Here is a 7512-nt window from a genome sequence, read left to right as displayed (position 1 = left end):
GGAACAATAAAACAGGGAAAATACAATATGAAAACAACAATTTATACTACATTAATAGTGAAGGTTGAAAAATAGGAGGTGCATGAGAAATCCACAACAGCACATAGCAGGTTACAACACTTATCAAAGCACAGGACACACGAGACTTGACAACAAAGTGTAACTTTACTAATTTGTGATCTTATTGGAAAGTTCTGCTTACACAGACTGCTACTCACAAATACCAAACTCAAACAAACTGCCTATAAAAGAAAAATAGAGGAAAACCAACGAACACAAGGAAATTGTGAATGTACAAGAAAGATTAAAGAGAGCAATTACAGTAACTTAATGTTTAAAACTTAAACAATAATTTCATAGATATTTGTGAATGTACATATAGAGAAATTATATCTCTAAGAAATTTAAACAAACTCCTTAAACTATTTTAGAAGAATCTCCTGATTCTTTTAGGATTAGATGTTGGGTGTTCTCCTTTGGGTTATCTCTTAATTTCTCTTCTGTAAATTGTGATTTTTAATTGTGAGACGTTAAAAATAATTTGCAATTAGAGACATGGGTAAAATCAAAACAATAAACTTTAGATTGGAAAAGTAACTTGCAATTAGATGCTGGGTTTTCTTGTCAAGCATATAAATTTTATTTTGAAATAAAAAAAAAGAAAAAAAGCCACACCTAGCCTTCAAGTAGATCCGTCCATGGTACTCAGTATATGACTAACTCCAAGTAACTCAATAAATGACGAACAATTCAAAAGTTAAGAACTCAAATACATGGTAAAGTTTTGTACCTCCATCCGCGTACCTAGAGTAAAGAAGCTATGGTTTCACATTCACCTAATGGAAATCCGAACAGACACTTACTTAATTAGCAAAACAATAGCTCTTTAGTTCAGCATCCGTGTCGAAGTTCAGCTAGATCAAGGTACAAGTGTGAAGTGTGGCAGTATAAAAAGTATTTTATGAATTTTGTGTGAATTTTTGGATGTAAAAGATTTTTTATATAAGATTTGTGTTTTCCCCATCTTGTCATACATTTATCTTTATCTCGTACTATTATTTTTTTGTCTAAGACCCTAGATATCTAAAATTCTAATAGGATCTGACTACTAAAAATTTTCCAATTATAGAATTCATATCCAAGATTTTAGAAACAAAAATTCAAATAGGAGTAAATTGCTTAACACTAGCAGGAATTGGTGGAAAACTCTAGACTTGAGTTGTGTTACGTTGTCCTTCTACGTTCCAATGGGAAGAACTATGCACGTTTTGAAACCATATTATGTGATTTCTGTGCCCTTTTTTTCTTCTTATTTTACCGTAAAAAATGTGATTTTTGTGCAATAAATTGCTTGATTAATTAATGTCTGCTTTGCTGATCTTCGAGTTGGAGTCCATTACCAATTATTGGATGATACTAGCACATGTCCTACCATTGTCTACATGAAATTGACTCCCTTCATGCCAAATTAAATGTACTCACGAACTTAAATATCGGACAGTTAATTATGCGGCAGTGACAGGAAATGTTATTTATAGGTCCAAAGAGCATCTTCAATGTTAGTTCTTATTTCTTAGTTCTTAGCACTATTCATGTGGGCCCGTATTGCCACATGTGTTTAAGCAACTCTCAAGTAATTTTGCTCCAACCATGAGTTCTTAGTTCTTAGTTCTTACTACTATTCATTTGGTCCCACCAACCACATTATTTATACTTTTTTTTTCAATAAAGTAATAAAACAAAACTTATAAAGTAATAAAGTAATTTGGATGAGAGAGAAATAATTAATATTTTAAGCTAAGAACTCAAAAAGCAAAACATCTTATATAAGAACTGAGTTCTTATTTTTAAGAACTAAGGAGTCCATGTCAGCACCTCCAATGGTAAAGTTCTTAGTTCTTAGTTCTGAACTCCAAAATAAGAACTAAGAACCTTGCATTGAAGATGCTCTAAGATTGCGCTAGCTATAAGACACGATAGTTATTGGAGTATAAACAAATCAACATGATTAATGAATCACTATTCACACACACACACATATATATATATATATATATATTAAGGTTTTTAAATTAGCCAAATAATCAATTTGTGATTGGTTGTGATATACACATGCTTGATTTTTCTTAAGTAATGCGATGACTTTAAATTTTTAGTTGAGAGTGTGCTGAAAAACAAACTAAGAGCTTTTGTCCACTAAGAGATGTAAACGTCTATGTCTCAAATATGATTGTGTCATATGAGAGGAATTTTGATCATTTGCGTCCGTGCAGCTTATGTAGCAGCAAAATAATAAACTTTTATCGAATTCAACATTTATTTAATCCATTAGAACCATTTAATATAAAAATTAAATGTCAAAAATTTGCAGCAGGAGGTAGAGAAAAAAATAGCTGCACATTATGATCCGTGTTATTTGTGAGGGATACATGTGGATGTGGTGAAAAAAAAATTAGCCACATGCAACAAAGAAAAAGCTCAAAGGGTTATAGAGTTAACAACAAATGTGACTAATTACTCACACATTACAGCTAGCGTCAGAAATTCATCTCATGGGCCATATTTCATATCGACCTAGCTATAGTCTGGGCGGTCAATGTCGGAAAAGGAAGGGTTGTTTGTTCATATTAAATTCTAGCTATGTGTGTTTGATATTCTCTTGGATAAATTCTGAACAGTTAAAAACTGCTAGATTCTTTGAGCAAGAGAGCTCTCAACTCAACTCTTTCTCAAGTAGCTTCCTATAGGGTTTGATATGATGGTCAGAGAGGCTAGCTAGGGTTTGTGCAATGAATAGAACGGAACTGAAATAGGTGGCCCGGGGCTTATAATGCCAGCCAGCAAGGTATTGTTACCTGCTCAGCCAAACAGTGGTCCAACCAAAGATATATACAAGCCAGTCACAGGACTCGCTACTGCTCCAAAGGATGCATGTGAGATGTGGAAATTAGAGTCATGAGTATATACACTATATATACAGCAACATGTTCTGGAAAAAAACAAATACAGATCACAGACGTTCGTCAAATATTTTTGTAGATGCAAGAACCAAAAGAGCTGTGCACCAAATGCAACAAACCAGAAAATTAATTGAGCGTTTATCAAATATTTTCGTTGGTGAAAATGAAGATAAGATGAAAATTAGGGGAGTGGTAAGATGTGACATATAAATATAGTGGTCAGCTAGCAAGCTAGCCATGGAAAGTTAAGGAACCCAAAGCACCCATGGGTCAACACTCAACACTGAAGTTCATCAAGAGAACGACACACCACATCTTTACACAAACCTTTAAGGTATTGAGTATATGAGTTACAAATATCTTATAATGTACATCTCCCTCTTTCTGAAGCAATATGACACTTCAATTTACACTTGAAATCTCTCCTCAAGTATGGATTATCACCACATTACCATGCTCTTTCTAAGGGGAAGTTATCCATACTTGCATCATTTCATCAATTTTCAACGCTCTAGTTGAGGCATGAGATTTATGAATGTTTCAATAGAAACAAAATGTGTTTTGAATGATTGAACACGCCAGCTATCACATGAATGCATTGATCATCAAAATTGGCTTAAGATTGGTTATTTTTTTAATTGGGATTTTATTGTAACATTAAAAAATATAGGATTAAAATTGAGCAATTGAAAAGAATACTAGTGTTTTTTACCCGCGCGTTGCACGGGAAATATGTCTATTGTATTTGATACATTAATTAATACTTTGATTATTAAAAATATATTAAACAACGAATGAAATAGAAAAGTCAGAATTGATGAGTAAAGTGGACATAAAGACTTCTCTTCTAAGCCCGATTGAGACCAAGAGGAACTCGTTTTACATTCTTCATAAATATGAAGACGATAACACAAATCATAGATATAAGGATTTATCAACATATTAATCTTAAAAAAAATTAATGTGATAGTAGCACAAATCAGGATTGTGTAAGATATATCATAAAGTATAACATTATTGTGTTTATTCCAACTAAGTAGGGATGACAATGGGTAGGTACTATAGTACCATCTCCATACCCGCGTTTTTAAAAATTACATGTACCCGTCTCCATACTCACGTGGGTAACAACTCAAAGCTCTCCACCTTTAGACAATTCAATGTCATTACAGAAAGCTATCCATCTTTGCCAAAATCTAAATCTATGGATGACAATGGGTCTCAAAATCATAGGGTACCCGCAAAAAATACCCACTATGGGTAGGGTAAAAAACCGCTAAATGGGTATGAGGTTGAGTATAGATAATTACCCGCAAAAAATAGAGGGTATGGGTGCGGGTATGGTCACTATAGTACCCAACCGGCCCATATCCGCACACAAATGTTATCATTATTATTATTATTATTATTTGGGAATATATTAACAAATTAACTTAAGCTATAGCTTTCAAACTCTTTCTTTTTAAAAAAAAGTTTGGGATATATTAATTAATACTCTAAAAATAAATAATAAATAAATTAAGATAAAATGAAGAAATAAACCACCTAAATCCTAATCAAATCTAAAAATAAAAAATAAATTAAGATAAAATCAAGAAATAAACAACATAAATCCTAATCAAATCTAAAATTTTAAAATGTATTTTTTTATGAGAATTAATCTGAGAATGACACGTGTTATTTTTTTTCCAATTAGTGAATATTCTACACCCTAGAAGATTTTCTTTTCCTCAATCCTTTTGCTTTTGATTAAGAAGAGAAAAGCAGGAATCCTTGAAGCATATGACATCTTACAATTAGTTGAAGAACAAAATCAATTCATGAAGAAGATTGAAACAGAAACCCAAAATGAAGTCTTGAAGAACAAAATACCCTCATTCACCAATTTGAAATGACTGTGGTGAAATAATTGTATTTAGTGTATTTGTGAATCTTGGGGTGAACCCTTGTGAAACAAAAAATCAAAGGAACATTTCTGTCAAGAGAAACAAAAAATGGTGTATTGCCCTATATGTGCGCACCCCAGCAAATTATCTATATATGTGAGAAAAAAAAACAAAATAATTCTCCCACCCAAAATAATTGTGGTTACTTCACCAATAAACTTATACTAACAATCAATTTAAATTGAACTTAAGGAAATATATAGAGCAAAGTAAGATAAGTCACCCAATTGGCATACTAAAACATGAGTATATGCAAAACTAATGAGTTTGAGGGAAACATGAACCAACCTTAAGAATGGGCTAAACATACTCATGAAGATTAAATGTGAGCTCTTCATATGCTTTCATCAATTTGACTGACCTGTGCATCATTAAAAACAAATTAGTAAGTTGTGCATCATTCACATACAGTGCAAATAGTATGCTTATACACACAGCTCAAACATGATGAATAAAAACGTGCAAAATTTGAGAAATGAATATAAATTCAGGCTATCCTAAGTTTCGTAAATTTCTATAAATTATACCAAAATCTGGTTTAGAATGACTTCACACGCATGGATTTCTACAAACTATACTAAAATCTGGTTTAAAAAAATACAAAAGCGGAAGAAGAACAATAGAAAAAACATTACATCAAAATCAAAACCATACGTCTTCAACAATGATTCGTTAAAGGGTCTATGCAAAAATTTGTAAACTTTTGGATCAAAACACACAAAATATGTGAAATTTAAGAATCCAGGATTGAATTACTAACAAATGATAAACTGAAATGGCACAAACCATCAATCGCAACATGATAAACTCTTCTTCACGTAACATCATCTTACGACATACCTCTGTCCTGATCGCGACATGTGACAGAGGTAGAAATAGCAGCTATCAAATCTCTGCGTGTCCATGGTAGCTTTGTGGACCCTCAGCACCAAATCAACTCCCTTTTCTTGGAATTAGCATTAAATAAAGAATAAGATAAATTAAGATAAAATCAAGAAATAAACAACCTAAATCCTAATCAATTCTAAACTTTAAAAATGTACTAAATAAAGATAGATAAAAACTACCAAGTCTAGCAAATCACAATAAAAACTCATAAAATCCTGAATTAATTAAAAATCCAAAAATTTAAGAAAATTTAATTAATATACTCTAAAAGTAAATCTAAAATAAAATAAAGTATTTTCTGGATTTAAAATAAATAATAAGATAAATTAAAATAAAATTATGAAATAAACAACCTAAATCCCAATCAAATCTAATATTAAAAACAGTATTAAATAAAGATAGATAAAAACTAACAAAATCTAGCAAATCACAATAAAAACTCATAAAATTCTAAATTAATAAAAAATTCGAAAATTCAATAAAAATTAATCAATATGTTCTAAAAATAAATTTAAAATAAATTAAAAGACCAAATCTTATCTTTTAAAATAATATCAATCAATTATTTTAGAATATATAAAATTAAAACATATATCAATTGAAAATTATATCTTCTAAAATAATATCAATTAATTAGGTTAGAATATATAAAATTAAAACATATATCAATGGAAAATTATATCCTCTAACAAATTGACATGTGGAATAATTTTTATGAGAATTAATCTGGTGCTGACACGTCACTAAGAATTAATCTGGTGCTGACACGTTACTATGAAAGTTCTTCTTTTCTAATATATATTGATTGATATTGATTGATATTGATATTGATATTGATTGATTGATATTGATGACTAAAATAACCCAAGTTAAAATTAAATAAAATTGAGTAGTTAAAAGTTAAAAACTAAAAATGCATTTAAGCCGAGTGGGGTTATTGAGTGGGCCTTTTTATTGCTAAAAACTGATGCCCAGATGATTGGGCCTTCAATTCCCTCTTCTTGGCCCATTTTGGGTCTTCTCGATAATAGTATTGGTTTCTCTAATAGTATTGTATACTGCATTGTCTATTGATAAGGTCCCAACTTGGACCCTCTGTAACTTCCATGTCCAAAAGCCATGTTTTCAAGCACAACCAGGAGGGGGGAAAAAGGAACTGATGTGGATTATCGATACTAGGGTGACACTCGGAAAATCTCTATCAAATAAGGGTATGGGAGAGCAACCTTGATATCTTGTATTCTCCTTACATGTAATAGCATGAGCTCCCATACCTAAATCAGATTGCCTTGAATTGAGCTGGTGACCCCAAACTTTGTATTTCGTGCAGATTGGATCGAATCAGGATCCTCTCAAGTTTCATTAAATTGAAATTTTGTGTTTATTTGCCACTTCATATGTATTAAAAAATTGGATACAATGTTTCATAGGATAATAGGACATTATGGTAATTTGAATTGTGAGTCATCACCACCAATCCAAATATGTTATTAGGGGAGGATTTGAAAGAAAGAAGGAAATACTCGTGTCCACAATTTATTAAGGGCTTCTTCCATGCCACTGGATTTCAAATATAGCATTATGTCATCTTTATACATTTGCATGTTGTAAGTCATTCTAAGCTTTTCTTATTCTAATATTGATTATTGATTATTTCTTTACTCTACATGCGATTATGTTATGTGTTTGTCATCTTTTTAAGGTGGAACAGAACAAAA

Source organism: Lotus japonicus, chromosome 5 (assembly GCF_012489685.1).
Source record: "Lotus japonicus ecotype B-129 chromosome 5, LjGifu_v1.2".
Classification (NCBI taxonomy): Eukaryota; Viridiplantae; Streptophyta; class Magnoliopsida; order Fabales; family Fabaceae; genus Lotus; species Lotus japonicus.
The sequence above is the reverse complement of the archived record's forward strand: the minus strand, read 5'-3'. Positions refer to the sequence as shown.